Source organism: Carcharhinus amblyrhynchos, chromosome 10, assembly GCF_965287045.1.
Source record: "Carcharhinus amblyrhynchos chromosome 10, sCarAmb.v2.hapA, whole genome shotgun sequence".
NCBI classification, from domain to species: Eukaryota; Metazoa; Chordata; class Chondrichthyes; order Carcharhiniformes; family Carcharhinidae; genus Carcharhinus; species Carcharhinus amblyrhynchos.
Genome location: NC_137333.1, coordinates 94,557,668 through 94,573,248, shown reverse-complemented (window position 1 = coordinate 94,573,248; position 15,581 = coordinate 94,557,668). Strand labels below are relative to the sequence as shown.

Below are 15,581 nucleotides of genomic sequence, written 5' to 3'. Positions count from 1 at the left end.
GTTTTGTAACTCTCCCCAATGCCTTACCATTATCTGAGTGATTAACTAATAAGAGAAAACTAAACTGCAGGACTAACCAGGATACCTCTGGTTCAAATTCAATTCTGTACATACTTAGTGCTCAGCTGGAGAAATAGTTGGGTGTAAAATTTTATCTTAAAACACCTTCGTTGGAAAACACAAGTGGTAAAAGCGAGCAACCAGTGTTCCTGATCATTGTTTGGCTACTCATTAGAAAATTCACAAATGGGGATCTTGAGTGAGGACAGAATTAAGGCTCAGCTGTGATGCTAACCTTGAAATGACTTAAAACAAAGGCAGCTTAGAATAAACATCAGGTCCACATATTCAAGCCAGAAATCTTTGCATAGTCCTCAACACGATAGGGTTTCCACTTAACATTCAGATTACATAAGTTTACCAAAAGGCCAAATTTGCACAGTACCTGCCTCCCTTGGATACGAATCTCAGTCAGTGAATACTGCCAATTCCTAAAACTAAGTCAAGTGTTTCCCTGCAAAATCAATTGAAAATATGGAAGTCTTTAAAGTTTTGCTACAGAAATCCTAATAAAACTCAATTTAGACAAAATATTAAAAGGGTTAAAGGCCTGGACAACAGTCAGGTTTAGGCTTACTAGTAGCAAGTAACATTCACACCATGCAAATGCCAGGCAATGACCATCTCTAACAACAGAGAATCTAATCATCATCTCATTACACTTAACGACATTACCATCACTGAATCCCCCATGATCAAAATTCTAGGGGCTACCATTAACCAGAAACTGAACTGGAGCAGTCACATACAGTATCTATAACAACAGTTCAGAGATTGCAAATTCCGTGGTTAGTAACTCACCTCCCAAAGTCTTTCCACCATCTACAAGTCAAAGGTCAGGACCGTGATGGAATATTCGCCACTTGCTGATTGGTGCAGCTCCAACAACGCTCAAGTAGTATGACCCCATCCAGGACAAAGCAACCTGCTTGATTGGCAGCCGTCCACCACCAACAATAGTTGCAGCAGTGTGTACCATCTACAAATAAGATGCACTGCAGCAACTCACTGGGGCTCCTTTGACAGCATCTTCCAAACCCACGACCTCTGCCGCCTAGGGCAAGAGAATCAGATGCATGGGAACACCACCACCTGCAAGCTCCCCATCACGGCGCACACCATCACACCAAAGGGCAGCACAGCAGCACACACTGCTGCTTCACTGCACCAGGCACCAAGGTTTGACTCCCGTCTTGGGTTACTGTGTGCGTGGAGTTTGCACGTTCTCCACTGTGTCTGTATGGGTTTTCTCCTGCATCCAAAAGGCGTGATTAGATGCATTTCCCAGGCTAAATTCTCTCTTGGTGTACCCAAATAGGCACTGGAGTGTGGCAACTAGGAGATTTTCACAGTAACAGTGTTAGTGAACGCATAGTTGTGACAATAATAAATTTTAAACTATCCTGAAGTGCACCTATATCACCACTCCGTGTCGCTAGGTCAAAACCTTGTAACTTCCTCTGAAACATCAGTGTGTGTGTATCCACAGTGCAGTGCTTCAAGAAGGAACCTCACCATTATCTGCTCAAGAGCAATAAAAATACTGGCCTAGCTAGCGATGCCCCATGTCCCATGAATTTTTAAGTGCTCCAGAGCTCCGATATTCTATTTCATAATTGGTAGAAGTGTAGGGAAAGATTATTTTTTCAGGCTCTATAGGCTATACAAGGAAAAAAAAAATCAATTTTAAAACAAGAATATTTGTCACTGAACTAAAACAGTCTAGTACAGTTCATGAGGGAAATGGCAATAAACTTCCTTATAATAATAATGATGATGAGAAAGCCCAAGCTGCTTCTAAGATGTCGCTGGCATGTTTTCAAATGGTTTCACAGCTGCCTGTACACAATTTTCAGGACACATTAAGAGACCCAACAAAAGGAGGTTGCAGATGAAGGGATGTCCAACCAGCACTGAAATTATAAAAGCGAAGGGATAATGTACATCTGTAATTTAATAAAGGTCACAGAGGTACACTAAAGAAAATAGAAGTAAACAAAGCTCAAAAACTATGTTCACTGCCACAGAGTTATTTATGGGTTTACTCATAGTTCGGCGAACTATCAGAGAGCATTAAACACTAGTGGGGTTAGGAAGTTTGTAAGAAGCCAGACATTTTTTTTAAAAAGGTAACAGTAAATTGTAAAAATTGTTCAGGAAATTATATACCAAAGATTTTGCATACAGTTGTGGATCCATTTTCTAAAAATCAACATAGTAAAATTGATGGTTGTGTAATTTAAGACTGTGCAAATAAATCAGGTTTATCTGTACTGTCTTAAATTACACAATCAGAAGCAGCCGTAGTAGTGCTGGTACACTACCTATGACAGTCACAAGCGAGCATAAGGAAGCTACGGAAATTTATAAATTCTATCTAAAGAGATGAGCCCGGAGCATTGGTTATCTCTTATTTCAATCTATATATGGGTTCATGAAGGAAAAGATCTTGTCAGCTTAACTTCCTGGTTTTCTTTGAAGGCACGACAAAGAGAAAAGCAGTGCATGTGATGTACTTGGATTTCATCAAGCCTTTGATAAAGATACTCTCCAAAGGCTGGTACTGAAAATAAAAGTGGGATTCAATTAATACCACACAGTGGACACAATGTAATTAACTGGGTGAAAGGGATTGGCATGTATCCACCTTGTAGAATATTACCTTGCAGCAGTGTGTGGAAGTTCTCTCTACAGCAAGTCTTCCATCAGTCCACACAATGCTGATGAGCGTGCAGACCTGGTGGGCAGGTCATGTCATCCGTACGTCAGACAAGCGCATAGCCAAGCAGCTCCATTTTGGGGAATTCTGTGCTGGAAGACGCTCACACGGAGGGCAGAAGAAATGTTTCAAAGACACACTCAAGGCATCCCTGAAGTCGCTTGACATTGACACGACCAACTGGGAAACGTTGGCACAAAACCGCGCTACCTGGCGCTGCCTCATCCACAAAGGCTGTCAAGCTCACGAAACAAGGTGTATTGCTGAAGCACAATTTAAGCGCGAGCTGCCCAAGTCCAGAGCCACCAGGGCAACAACTACAGCGTCTACACGCTGTCCAGTATGTGCCAGGACATTCCGTGCCCGAATTGGCCTGATCAGTCATCTTCGGACACACCGCAACCAGCCTCAAAATGACTAATGGTGTCAAGGTGCTCATCGATGATGATGGATGAACAACCAGAATATTACCAGTGGGGTCACAGAGTTTGTTTTAAGACCTCCTTTGTTTAATAAATTCATGAATGTTTTTTTTGATTTGATTTATTGTCACATGTATAAGCACACAGTGAAAAGTATTGTTTCTTGCTATACAAAGCATACCATTCATAGAGAAGGAGAGAGTGCAGAATATAAAAGAGTTAGAATGAAGTTTTAGAAGTACAGAACGAGAGTAAAAGATAGAATTAGAATGTATGCTAGGCACAGCTTGCAAGAGGTCGCCTCACACCGGCTCCATCTTGAATACATGATATGGGGCAAGATGTCATAAAGCATAATGTTGCAGACTGTACAAAGCAAATGAAGGTGGAAAATCCCAAAGCTGAACAGGCTAGGCATACAAAAGGATTTGAACTTACATGGAAATCGAGCAAACAGATGGAATTTCAACACACAAAAATGCAAAGTGGGAAGGGACTATTATTTAAATGGAAAAAATGTTCATGGAAATTGAAAGGGACCAGGGATTCTGGCTGTCAAATTGAAGCTACTGAAACAACAGTCAGAGGCACTAAGTGAAGCAAATCAACGTTGGGATACGTTAAAAGTTGAATATTGAGCCAAAATACCAAAGTAATTTCACTCGGCAAATCATAAGATGTGGCCGCACTTAAAACACAACACAATTTTGGAAGCCACAGTATACAGAGGATACGGAACAATGCAAATGGACAAAGAGGTTGGATTCTGGATCAGATAGATTTCTTTCAGGAAATAATATTTTGGCACACTGTATCTGGTCCTCAAAGTGTTCCACCACTCGGATTTTTTCCACATCTGTGGCTCTATTATAGGCTAAAATACGATGATTAGTACACATCTCCACCATCAAGGTATCATGGGAATACCAGTATGGTAGAACACAAATAAATGCACCATGGTCTTATCTCATCTGGGAATTCCAACGTTCCTTTATTTTCAAAGGATTGAAGATGTCCAGGTTTAATCATTACTGGAGACTGGAACATAATTGATTTTGTCACCTGGCGCTCAAATAAAACGCATCTAAACCAGATCTTCCAGACTTTCACTGTTTCAACAATATGTCTTAACTAGCCTTAGTTCCTCGCACTAGCCTCTGAACAAAATTACCAGTTTAGCAGCAAATCCGTATAAACATGCTTCACTATATGAGATGGACACTTCTAAAATTCATTTCACAGGGTAGAGAAGATGGAAAGAGAAAATATGTCAAGGTTCGCGCAACTGATTTATACATGATTGCAATGACAGAGATCACACTGCCAGATAGCAGTCAATGTCAATGATCAAATGTAACAAACTAAATATCAAGGTTGTTGATTTTAATAAAATGGACCATGGGAGTACCATATTTTTGATGATATAAATTTGATTTAGAGTACTAAGTAGATGGGACTGTAAGAGGTCTCAGTTAAAAGTCTGCCAGGCCACAAGGCTTCTATCCATCTGAGGCTGATGACGCAAGAAACATGGTAAAAGAATAAAGGAGGAAGATGGAGGAAAATAGCTTTACACAGCGACATGCTCGGATCTGCAATTCACAGCTTGAAGAGGAACTTCAATAATAACCTTCAAAAAGGAACTGAATACATCTTTGAATAAATGAAAAAGCATGAGACTAATTAGATAGTTCTTTGAAAAAGCCAACACAATCTGTACGATAACATAACTAAATATTTTTATTTGTTAACTTAGCACCATTGTTTCAGCTAGTATGTACTAACCAAAAAATGCTTTCAACATTTTTTTTCCTCTAGATAAGAAACTGCAATTTTAAAGTCAAGATAGTGAAGAGGGTTATCTCTGATTGCAACGGGATCTTGATCAATTGGGCCAGTGGGCTGATGAATGGCAGATGGAGTTTAATTTAGATAAATGTGAGGTGATGCATTTTGGTAGATTGAACCAGGGCAGAACTTACTCAGTTAATGGTAGGGTGTTGGGGGTAAGTTACAGAACAAAGAGATCTAGGGGTACCTGATCATAGCTCCTTGAAAGTGGAGTCACAGGCGGACAGAGTGGTGAAGACGACATTCAACATGCTTGGGTTCATTGGTCAGAACATCGAATACAAGAGTTAGGATGTCTTGTTGATATTGTACAAGACGTTGGTAAGGCCACACTTGAAATACTGTGTGCAGTTCTGGTCACCCTATTATAGAAAGGATATTATTAAACTAGAAAGAGGGCAGAAAAGATTTACTAGGATGCTACCTGGACTTGATGGTTTGCGTTATAAGAAGAGGCTGGATAGACTGGAACTTTTTTCTCTGGAGGTAGGAGGTTGAGAGGTGATCTTATAGAGAGGCATAGATAATGTAGATAGTTAATATCTTTTCCCAAAGGTAGGGGAAAGTCAGGGCATAGGTTTAAGGTGAGAGGGGAGAGGGGAGAGATATAAAAGCATCCAGAGGGGCAATTTATCACACAGAGGGTGGTGAGTGTCTGAAACAAACTGCCAGAGGTAGTAGTAGAGGTGGGTACAATTTTGTCTTTTAAAAAGCATTTGGATAGTTATATGGATAAGATGGGTAAAGAGGGATATGGGCCAAATGTGGGCAATTGGGGTTAGCTTAGGGGCATAAAAAAATGGTGGCATGGACAAGTTGGACTGAAGGGCCTGTTTCCATGCTGTAAACCTCTGACTCTATAGCATCTGCGAATATGTCAAGATCTGCACTGGTCATCCCGTGATGTGGAGATACCAGCGTTGGACTGAGGTAAACAAAGGGGAAAAGCCCCGAAAGCTAGCAGTTTTTGTTACCAAATAAACCTGTTGAACTTTAACCTTGTGTTATGAGACTTCTCACTGGTCATCCCATACAGAGAAGCTTAAGAAAACGCTCTTTTGGAATATAATTTAAAAAGTCAAATTAAACTGCAAGAAAAAGGCAAATCATACACTTGCTTATTTAAATAAAACATTCTAATCAGTGCACTCCATTGGTTGCAAAGGCTGAAGTGGTTAAGTAAAATTGCACAATGGGCTACTTTGCTCTGGGGTCAAATCAGACCCTTGCTCTGTATTTATTCACCATGCACTACACTGAAACTGAGTGTGTGAGCAGCTCTCACATTGCTGAACAGTGATGCTGGAGTTGTGGAGCAGATGCACCTTTGAGTTCACATGATGGCCATACGCTTATTCCATTAGAGCAATTACGATTTTTTTCCCCTCCTACTTCCGCCAACTTAATTTAGTGCGATTTGCTGTTTTTCTTATTGCTTTGCTGTAGCTCAGCAATAATCAACTGTACTACAACATAGATTCAATTTTAAAAATTAATGTTCATCTTCTTTGAAGCTTCACAAATCTTAGTTTTCTTTTAGTTTAAAAATTCATTTAGAAGCAGGTCATGTATTAAAAGAAAGTAATGCTATCTTAAATTAGATCCCACTTCAACAAAGCCAATGAAAGAGATAAAATTATTTCCTGAGCAGTCCCCATTTCATAATTAAAGTATGCTCATAAATTACAAAATTGATAATATTAACTGCACTGATTTGGCTTTCAGCAGATTGCATACACGACAAGTCAAAAATTAGTGAAAGCAAAGTTCAACTTCCAGGAAGAACATTTAATGTTTTGAATGCAAGAAAATGAAATTTGTGGAGAACTTGCACACAGGAATACAGATTCCACAGAAATCTGTAATCAATGGCAGTGTTAAATTGTATCCAACCATTTCACAGATTTATAATTTAGAGAACAGTATAATGCTACAGTACTGAGTTATACTGCCAATTTACACTAACTCTCCAAATCAAAAAACAGCCAGCTTTGGACATGCACCATAGTCCATATGCTGGTGACTGCTCCTAGATTAGGACTGCCCTATTGGTTCTTTAGCAACAATCCTCATTTGATTTTCATAAGTGTGACTTTAAAATTGAAGCTTAACTACGTTGTTCCTTCTCATATGTTATAAATTATTGTCCCCTTTCCTACAGCTATTCTTATGAACTGTCCTGATGAACACAAGGGGAAAACTTAAATCGAAATGTTCTGTCAAACAACAGTTGTATACCTGAGACAGTTACAACAAAGGCTAAATTCAAGACATCAAAAATATAGTTCAGCTCATGGCAACACCCCTACCAATCAGACACCACTTGCCAGCCAAGTAGCACTCTCTTCTCAAGTAGTGCAAACTGTTGTTTCATTTACCATTGGGTATTATTTTTAGAACATAGAACATAACAGCGCAGAACAGGCCCTTCGGCCCACGATGTTGCGCCGACCAGTTAAAAAAATACAACAACAACGACCAACTAACCTAAACCAATCCCTTTTCGTCCATAAACCTGTCCACAGACCTCTTAAACGCCCCCAAACTAGGCGCATTTACAACTGCAGCAGGCAGGGCATTCCAATCCCTCACCACCCTCTAGGTAAAGAACCTACCCCTGACATCTGTCCTATAACTACCCCCCCTTAGTTTAAAGCCATGCCCCCTCGTGCTAGATTTTTCCATTAGAGGAAAAAGGCTATCACTATCCACCCTATCTAAACCTCTAATCATCTTATATGTTTCAATAAGATCCCCTCTTAGCCGCCTTCTTTCCAGCAAAAACAACCCCAGATCCCTCAGCCTCTCCTCATAGGATTTCCCCTCCATACCAGGCAACATCCTGGTAAACCTCCTCTGCACCCTCTCCAAAGCCTCCACATCCTTCCTGTAATGTGGGGACCAGAACTGCACACAATACTCCAAGTGCGGCCGCACCAGAGTTGTGTACAGTTGCAACATAACGCTACGACTCCTAAATTCAATCCCCCTACCAATAAACGCCAAGACACTGTATGCCTTCTTAACAACCTTATCTACTTGATTCCCAACTTTCAGGGATCTATGTACACATACACCTAGATCCCTCTGCTCCTCCACGCTATTCAAAGTCTTCCCGTTAGCCCTATATTCAACACATCTGTTATTCCTACCAAAGTGAATTACCTCACATTTCTCTGCATTAAACTCCATCCGCCACCTCTCGGCCCAGCTCTGCAACCTGTCTAAGTCTTCCTGCAAACTATGACACCCTTCCTCACTATCTCCCACACCTCCGACTTTGGTGTCATCAGCAAATTTACTGATCCACCCAACTATACCCTCATCCAGATCATTAATAAAAATCACAAACAGCAGTGGCCCCAACACAGATCCCTGAGGCACACCACTTGTAACCGAACTCCATGATGAATATTTACCGTCAACCACTACCCTCTGTCTCCTATCCGCTAGCCAATTCCTAATCCAGTTCCCTAGATCACCCCCAATCCCATACATCTGCATTTTGTGCAGAAGCCTACCATGGTGAACCTTATCAAACGCCTTACTAAAATCCATATACACCACGTCCACTGCCTTACCCCCATCCACCTCTTTGGTCACTTTCTCAAAAAACTCAATAAGGTTAGTAAGGCACGACCTACCCGCCACAAAACCATGCTGACTATCTCTAATCAACTCATTACTCTCCAAATAACTATAAATCCTATCCCTAATAATTTTTTCCAAAACCTTGCCCACAACAGAAGTGAGACTCACCGGTCTATAATTCCCGGGGAAGTCTCTGTTCCCCTTCTTAAACAATGGGACAACATTCGCTAACCTCCAATCATCTGGTACTATACCAGAGGCCAACGACGACCTGAAGATCAGAGCCAGAGGCTCTGCAATCACTTCTCTTGCCTCCCAGAGAATCCTGGGGTAAATCCCATCCGGACCAGGGGACTTATCTATTTTCAGACCCTCCAGAATATCCAGCACATCCTCCTTATCAACTGTAACACTGTCAATTCTACTCCCCTGCAACCCAGTGTCCTCCTCAGTTATATCCGTGTCCCCCTGCGTGAACACCGAAGAGAAATATTGGTTCAATGCTTCACCAATCTCCTCCGGTTCCACACATAACTTCCCTCTGCCGTCTATAACTGGCCCTAACCTTGCCCTAACCAACCTTCTGTTCTTGACATACCTATAGAACGCCTTAGGATTCTCCTTAACCCTATCAGCCAAAGTCTTCTCATGTCCTCTTTTAGCCCTTCTTAGCTCGCTCTTCAACTCCCTCCTAGCCAATCTAAAGCTCTCTAGTGCACTATCCGAGTGCTCACGTCTCATCCGAACATAAGCCTCCTTTTTCTTTTTAACCAACGAATCAACTTTTTTGGTGCACCACGGTTCCCTAGCCTTACCAATTCCACCTTGCCTGACAGGGACATACCTATCACAGACTCGCAGTAGCTGCTCCTTGAAAAAACTCCACATTTCGGACGTTCCCAATCCCTGTAATCTCCTAGTCCACCCTATGTTTTGATCGTTTATCTATTAGTCACAAGTAAGGCTTACATTAACATTGTAATAAAGTTACTGTGACATTTCCCTAGTCACCACAATCTGGTGCCTGTTCAAGTCAATGCACCTAACCAGCACATCTTTCAGACTGTGGGAGGAAACCGGAGCAGGAGGAGGAAATCCACGCAGACATGAGGAGAACGTGCAAACTCCACTCAGTGATCCAAGCCGCAAATCGAACCCAGGTCCCTGGTGCTGTGAAGCAGCAGAGTTAACTAATGTGCTACTGTGCTACCCAGTTTATGAACTGTTTGAATGAGGGGAAGATGACCATCTTTGACAGCATGTCTCTTTTTCAACAAGACTCCAATAATTTTAGGATTTCTATCAGCTTTACTAGATTGGCATTTCTAAAGTTGCCAGCCCTAGAATGGCAAAAAGTTAGTATGAAAGCAATAATATAAAAATCACATTTAATGGTGTACTCAAAGTAATTGTTAATCATGTTATGTTGAAGTTCTTCTGTGAGACACGCCAAAGGGTCACTGTTGGAAGTTATTGATACACATTATTACTAATGTATATCAATAACTTGAATTCAGAAACTCTTACAATTAGTCACATATGTAGACTCTAAATTAGGGTGTGGAATCGAAGGATTTGTCACAAATTACAGTGCTGCAAGGAATATGCAAATGATCACAACAATGGCAGATTAAACTTAAAGCTGGTTGGCGAGAATTATGGCACTTTGGAAGAAAAATGTGCAACATACATGCTCCATGAATGCTGCTTAAATAGCTAAGCAATTGAAACCATAAATCTTAGTAGATTTGATCCTCAAGACATCCAATCAATGCAAAGCAGTAAACAAAGCCAAAATTAATATTACATCTCCTTAGCGATAGACAGCATGGTTTTGTATGAGGGCGGTTATGCCTCAAATTTGGTTGAGTTTTTTGAGGAGGTGACAAAAACGATTGACAAGCGAAGGGCCATGGATGCCGTCTATATGGATTTTAGTGAAGCGTTTGACAAGGCCCCTCATGGCAGGCTGGTTCAAATAGTTAAATCTTATGGGATAAAAGGTGAGCTAGCTAGATGGGTAGAGAACTGGCTTGGCCATAGAAGACAGAGGGTAGCAGTGGAGGGGTCTTTTTCCAGTAGGAGGTCTGTGACTAGTGGTGTTCCGCAGGGTTCTGTACTGGGACGTCTGCTGTTTGTAATATATATATAAATGATTTGGAAGACGTAGCTGGTGTGATCAGTAAGTTTGCGGACGACACAAAGATTGCTGGACTTGCAGACAGTGATGAACATTGCCAGAGAAATGGCAGATGGAATTTAATCCAGATAAAATGTGAAGTGATGCATTTTGGTAGATCTAATGTAGGGGGGAGCTATACAATAAATGGCAGAACCACCAGGAGTATAGACCACAGAGGGACCTGGGTGTGCAAGTCCACAGATCCTTAAAAGGTGGCAGCACAGGTGGACAGGGTGGTAAAGAAGGCATATGGCATGCTTGCCTTTACTGGACAGGGCATAGAGTATAAAAGTTGGCATATGTTGTTGCAGCTATATAGAACGTTGGTTAGGCCACATTTGGAATACTGCGTCCAGTTCTGGTCGCCACACTACCAGAAGGACGTGGAGGCTTTGGAGAGGGTACAGAAAAGGTTTACCAGGATGTTGCCTGGTATGGAGGGTCTTAGCTATGAGGAGAGATTGGTAAACTGGGGTTGCTCTCCCTGGAAAGGAGGAGGATGAGGGGCAACCTAATAGAGGTGCATAAAATTACGAAGGGCATAGATAGGGTGAACAGTGGGAAGCTTTTTCCCAGGTCGGAGGTGACGAACACAAGGGGTCACAAGTTCAAGGTGAGGGGGGCAAGGTTCAACACGTCAGGGACGTATTTTACACAGAAGGTGGTGAGGGCCTGGAATGCACTGCCAAGCAAGGTGGTTGAGGCGGACATGCTGGGATCGTTTAAGACTTATCTAGGTAGCCACATGAACAGACTGGGAAAAGAGGGACACAAACAAATGGTCTAGTTGGACTCATGAGCTGCGCAGGCTTGGAGGGTCAAAGGGCCTGTTCCTGTGCTGTACTGTTCTTTGTTCTAGATCATATATCAAACAGTAGAGTATATATCATGCAAGTTGTGGTCAAAAGTATACAGTGCTCTGATGACACCATATTTGAATAGTGTGTTGAGTTCTGTGTTGAAGCAAAAAATTGATTGTGGCACAGAATGAAATGCAGGTAAGAGCCACAAGACTGTTTGCAGATTTTGGTGCCTAAATTAAAAAGTACAGATTGGAAAAAGTGGGTTTCTTAGTTTACAACAAACTTGCTCAACAGATGATGTATACATGTATGTAAAAGATAGTTAAAGACTTGGAAAAGGTAAATACAAATAGATCGTGACTACCTTATAAATGTAGAGTAAGACAAGGAGCCACAGATTCAAAAAGAGAGGCCAACACACAGTGAACTTCCACATTCAACAGTGGAGGGAAAAAGTACAAACTAATTCAAAAACAATGTCATGAAATTTCAGTTAATTAATGAAATAGGACACTACGGTCCATCTAAATGATTGAACTACGATCGATGATTTGGCCTCGTATCCATAAATGCTTAACGACTTGCTCCACAACAGATGAAACTGAAAATATGACTGATGATTCATTTTGATAAAAGATCGACCTGATTATAAAAAAGTCACGGACAATGAATTTATCAGGATCTTCAAAGAAATGAAGGGCTGTGTTGACAACAGAAAACCTATTTAGATTTTAGCAAGTCCTGATACCAAAGTTAAAGTTTTTTTTGTTTGTCATAAGTAAGACTTCCATTAACACTGCAATGAAGTTACTGTGAAATTCCCCTAGTTGCTCCAGCATCTGTTTGGGTCAATAGACCTAACCAGCACATCTTCCAGACTGTGGGACAAAACCCACGCAGACTCAGGGAGAATGCGCAAACTCCACACAGTCACCCAAGCTGGGAATCAAATCCGGATCCCTGGTGCTGTGAGGCAGCAGTGCTAACGACTGGTGCTATGAGGCACCAGTGCCTAGGAATGCACCAAACAGGAAACAAGCTTCTGGATTGAAACTGTCTACCTCTCAATGAAAAAGTCTATTAAGGATGGTACAATCTGTGCTCAAGCCATGTCATGATGTAGAGCTGCCGGCGTTGGACTGGGGTAAACACAGTAAGAAGTCTCACAACACCAGGTTAAAGTCCAACAGGTTTACTTAGTAGTAAACGCCACTAGCTTTCGGAGCACTGCTCCTTCGTCAGGTGTGTGGGGAGTTCTGATCACAAACAGGGCATACAAAGACACATACAGATTACAGAATACTGATTAGAATGCGAGTCTTTACACCTAATCAAGTCTTAAAGGTGCAAATTATGAGGGGAGATAGCATTAAGCATAGGTTAAAAGAGATGTGTATTTGTCTCCAGACAGGACAGTAAGTGAGACGTTGCAAGCCCAGGCAAGTCATGGGGGTTAACTTGGGCTTGCAACATCTCACTTACTGTCCTGTCTAGAGTCATGTTGCAAGATGTTGCAAGCCCAGGTTAACCCCTGTGATTTGCCTGGGCTTAAAACATCTCACTTACTGTCCCGTCTGGAGACAATACACATCTCTTTAACCTATACTTAATGCTAACACCACTCACATTGTCTGCACCTTTGAGATTCACATTCTAATCAGTATTCTGAAAACTGTGTGTGCCTTTATATTGCCCTGTTTGTGATCAGAACTCCCCACTCACCTGACAAAGGAGCATTGCTCCGAAAGCTAGTGGCGTTTACTACCAAATAAACCTGTTGGACTTTAACCTGGTGTTGTGAGACTTCTGACTAGTACCATGTGACAGTGCTAAGGCTACTCATCACTAAATAAACTGCAAATAAGTGGCTCTGGTCCCATGAGAAAACACCAAAACATTCAAATTATGCTGAATTGGGTAGGCTTGAAACAAAAGCAAACAAAGAAATTTCTAAGAGATCAGAAGGTAGGTTTGCATTGTGCGCTGATGAGTTGAAACCAGTTAAGAACCTCAGAACACCCCAAAGTATTTAACAGTTTTGAAGCACTTTTGAAGCGTAGGCGCCATTATAAAATTTACACACAGAAAACTCTCTCAAACAGCAATGAGATAATGACCAAAATTTTTTTTTCCTGATGTTGATTGAGGGAGGAGATCAGGGAAGGCAAACTTACTCTTCTCTAAAATTGTGGCATTAAATTATTACATCCACAAGGGGCAGGAAGATCCTTGGATTAACAACTCAGCTCATGCTGCAATATGAATCTGGAAGTGCCAGCCAATATTGTGGCCGCTGGTCAGAAATGTAGAGTCATCACAAGCTGATATTAATTTGTTAGAACATTTTAACCAAGTACAAATGTCTTCACTCAACTTCTACAGACCTAGACCTGCAAATGCCAGTAGAGGCTCAATGAGCAATCATTCTAATAATAAACATGGGCATTTTCGAGGTTGGATTTATACAGTTCATAACATGGTCCATATTAAATGCACTTCTTTTCATTTTGCTTGAAGCAAATGTTTAAAAGCAGATTTGATTTCCTCTGGAACTAGTTAGTAAAGTAATTGTATAGCTGACTCATACTAGCAAGGCTTTCAGTTCAGTCAATGCCAAGTTAATTTGACCTGATACAGGGCAGCAACTGGGATCAGCCAACTGGCTTAAGTTTCCTGCTATGTGGGCATGCATAGGCATCAAATTGGATTCTCAAACAGGGTGCACAGTTTTGGTTTCCTTATTTAAGGAAGGATGCAAATGCATTGGAGGCAGTTCAGCAGAGGTTTATTGAATCGACACCTGGAATAAGTGAGTTGCCTTATAAGAAAAAGGTCAGACAGACTAGGCTTGTTTCCACTGGAGTTTAGATGAATCAGGGGTGACTTGTCATGACGAGATGGACTTGGAAAGAATGTTTCCGCTTGTGAATGAGCCCAGAACTAGAAAGCACTGTTTTAAAATTAGGGGTGACAATTTTAGGACCGAGATGAAGAGAATTTTATTCTCCTAGTGAGTGTTCGGTGACTTTGGAACTTTCAGCCTCAGAAAGTGGTTGATGTGCGGTTCTTGATTATTTTTAAGGTTGAGGCATATAGATTCTTGTTAGACAAGGGAATCAAACGTTTTCAGGGGTTGATGGAGAATGGAGAATGGAGAACTTGGAAACAAATAGATCAGTCACAATCTTATGAAACAGCAGGGCAGGCCTGAGGGGCCAAATGGCCTCCTTTTGCTCCTATTTCGTTTGTTCGTATGGATAGTACCAAGTTAGCCCATATGACCAATGACTAAAAGAAATATTCAACAACTATGCTCAACAATGAGAACAACTTGAGTTACCAAAGATAACCAAAGGTTAACAAAATGCACACTGTGCCTTAATATGACATGAAAGGAATGGAGGTTTTTTCTTTAAACCCCTCAACTAACTTAGACAAGATACAGATTAATTGTACAGCAGTCAAGATACTAGTTTTTCTTGCAATGGAAAGAAACCAAACATTAACTTGCTATTTTAAATTGGTCATTTGCAAATAATTTTTAGCTGCAGATACTTGGACAATTTCACATCCACAGAAAGACTACCTCCAGTTTCATAACAGGTAAACAGCATGCAAAGTTGAAGGCAGCCGAAAGGATGGACCAAGAATAGCAAAACCAATTCCAATTCAGATTAGGAGGGCAAGTCACAAAACCAACAACTGAAGTGCAAAAATAGTGCAAACACTCGTGGGAGCTTTTCATGTTACTCCAACCCATGCAAATCAAGAATTTCCAGAGAGCCAAGGACACAAAGAAAGCTACTTCCACATTATCCACCAATGTTTGATACACAAACATCAAAAATCTGCAGCAGTCTAAAAGGCCTCAACTTTTACCTGGGACTATTCATCTCAGGCTCCTTTAAATAGTAGAAAATTAGTCCAGATCATCACTTTGATCAGGTTTACAT

At 41.1% G+C, this 15,581-nt stretch overlaps 1 protein-coding gene across 4 annotated transcripts in view; it reads right to left on the bottom strand.

Moving 5' to 3' along the window:
- The window catches only part of jade3 (jade family PHD finger 3), a 62,753-nt gene that overhangs the window by 26,526 nt on the left and 20,646 nt on the right, over positions 1 to 15,581 (bottom strand). The window lies entirely within an intron of this gene.